The following is a 2,755-nucleotide window of genomic DNA, read 5'->3' on the forward strand; positions in this document are numbered from 1 at the left end:
GGATATAATTTATTAATAAGACCTGAGTGCAATTATATTTTATATAGTAGTATAAATATAATTAGGTAATTTTGAACTTATCAAAAGTTGATAGAAAAGCCTAAGGCCCATTAGAGCTTGTGTCTTATTGGTCCCTTTTGGTCCCACTCCAACCACACACTAAAGTCCAATTGGAAAGGCCCAATAGGCCAACCCAATTAGATAATCACCTAGTTATAAAGGGAGAAACATACAAAATTTTTTTATTAGTGAAAAAGAAAAGAGAGACATCTTTGTGAAATGGTGTGTATGTGTAAGTGAAGCCACTCGATTAGTCTCCCTTGGAAATTGATTGAGAGCACCACACTTCTTGGGCGTAAAGTGGAATTGGAGTGAAGATTAAAAGTGTTCCCAAGTACTTCTGATCTTTTATTTTGAATTTCACTGCACTAAGGTACGCTATCCTGTTCTTAAATTCTGAAATTTACGTAGTGCATGTTATCAATCATGAATGAAATAGATCCATGTTTGTTGCTTCTGCTATGTGTTTTGTATGAGACACAAAAACCAAATTTTCCAACACCCTTACCCTAAAAATAGAAGAGCCTTTGAAAATGTTTATGAGGGGAAAAAAACTGAAAGGCAAATGGCAAGCAATTATCTGTATTGGCAGTTGTGTTTGATTAATTTATTAAATTGAGGTTATAAAAAAAATATAAATTGAGATCCCTCAAAAAAAAAATTATTAAAGAGAAATAATATGTCCACAATATTTTTACAACAGATCCTAAGTAGTAGGTTATTACTGGTTGTTATTGTTAGGTTAAAAAAGTAATCTCAGTGCTAAATTCAAATTTTAACCAATAACAACTAACCACTATGATTTGTTGTGAATATGTTGTAAAAATATTGTGGACGTATTATTAAATTTAGGTTCTATTTTGTAGGCAGTATTTCAAGTGAGAGTTAGAAATGTATTTTTATCAAGTTGTCTCCCAAGTTTTGTCCTTACTTAAACGTAAAATAGGTAGGTATTTTTTAATTAAAACTTTTTTTTATCTTATTTTATTTTATACATACATACATACACACACACACACACACACACACATATATATATCCATACTACTAATTAAGAGGCTTCTTCTGTTTGAATTCCTACTTTTAAATGCCCAAGGTATCCTCAAATCCAACCGTTTAGAAAGTTCAAATAAGAGGGTTAAAAATTTAAAATAAATCATTTAAAAAATTCTAAAATTTAGATAACTTAAAAAAAAAAAAAAAAAAGTTTCTTCCATCTTCCTAAAAAAAAGAAAAAAAATAATAACAACAAGCAAACAAAAAAACAATTTCTTCCATCTCCTCCACGTATCGTAAGTTGTAACGATAACAACTTCTAAAAAAATTGAAGCAGTTATAAAAATCTATGTTGCCATTTTAATTTTGGGTTTAACTTACCTGCAGTACTTTTTTAACTAAACATGTCATTTTGTTTTATATATATTAGCCTCTAAACATGCGTGTATTCTATTTTTTTTTGGGTAAAATTCAATAATTTGCATCAATTATAATTTTAATATTTGGTACAAACGCATAACACTCATTTATCACACCCTAAGTTTTTTTGTGATTGGAAAATATAGTAATCCCAAATTATAATTAATGCAAATTATTAAATTTTACTCAAAAAAATAGCAACTTTTTATCATGGGTTTCTAAATAAAATATAAAAATAAAATAAAAATAAAAAACTTTTTAACATGGGTTTTTTTTTTTTTTTTAAAGAAATATTTTCGGCCAATTAAAAAAATAAAGAAAGAGAAAATTTTAAACATGAAGTTTGTTTCTTGAATAAGTAGGTTAATGGGGGAGTAATCCTATTTTGTAGGCAATGTTTTAGTGGGAGATAAAGATGTGTTTTTACTTTGTTGTCCTTTTGTTCTATCTCTACTTAAACTTAGGGAAATAGGGGTATTTTGGACAAAAAAAAAATCTGGTCCAAACAGGGAAAGCCTCTAAATAGTAGTATCTATACTATTATTTAAGGGGCTTCTCTTATTTGGACTAGATTTTTTTTTTTTTTTTTTGTTCCAAAATACCCCTTCACCCATAGGTTTAAGTAGAGACTAATCCGGTAAAAATACATGTTTAACTTGCACTAAAACATTACCTACAAAATAGGAACACTTTTCCACTAACCTACTTCTTCAAAGTAACTATACGTTTGTTATTATTATTTTTAAATAGAAAAATAAGTTAAACAATGTTGCTATTTTTTTTTTCCTTAAAAAAAAACACCCCATATTTATCCAAAAACAAAACTAAATATCAAAATAATAATAATAATAATAGTTATATATATATGTTGACACCCCATTTTGCAACCCGCATTTAACCTCACATGGAGGGTAAAATGGTACTTTCACTTTAAAAATATGCATCTTGATTCTAGCCATTAGATCATTGGACTCATTTCACCAAAATGATCTTGATGTTGTAACGATCAAATCGACTGGTCATAAGCCCTAATCGGACCATTAGATTGAAAGTTATCATCAAATCAAGTTTTAATGGCTAAGATGTACTATCACAAATTGAGTCCGACTATATGTGATTATGAACAATTGATTTCAATTGGTTATAAGTGTAATCAATTTGAGATCAATGATGTGTCATAATTTAATTGGTTAGGACTACATTTTATGGTGAGGTTGCATACACCTAATTAATTAGATAGTTAAACATTAATTATTCAATGAGTAATTTGTGTAATTAT

The sequence above is a fragment of the Quercus suber genome, unplaced genomic scaffold (assembly GCF_002906115.3).
Source record: "Quercus suber isolate HL8 unplaced genomic scaffold, Cork oak 2.0 scaffold_502, whole genome shotgun sequence".
NCBI lineage: Eukaryota > Viridiplantae > Streptophyta > Magnoliopsida > Fagales > Fagaceae > Quercus > Quercus suber.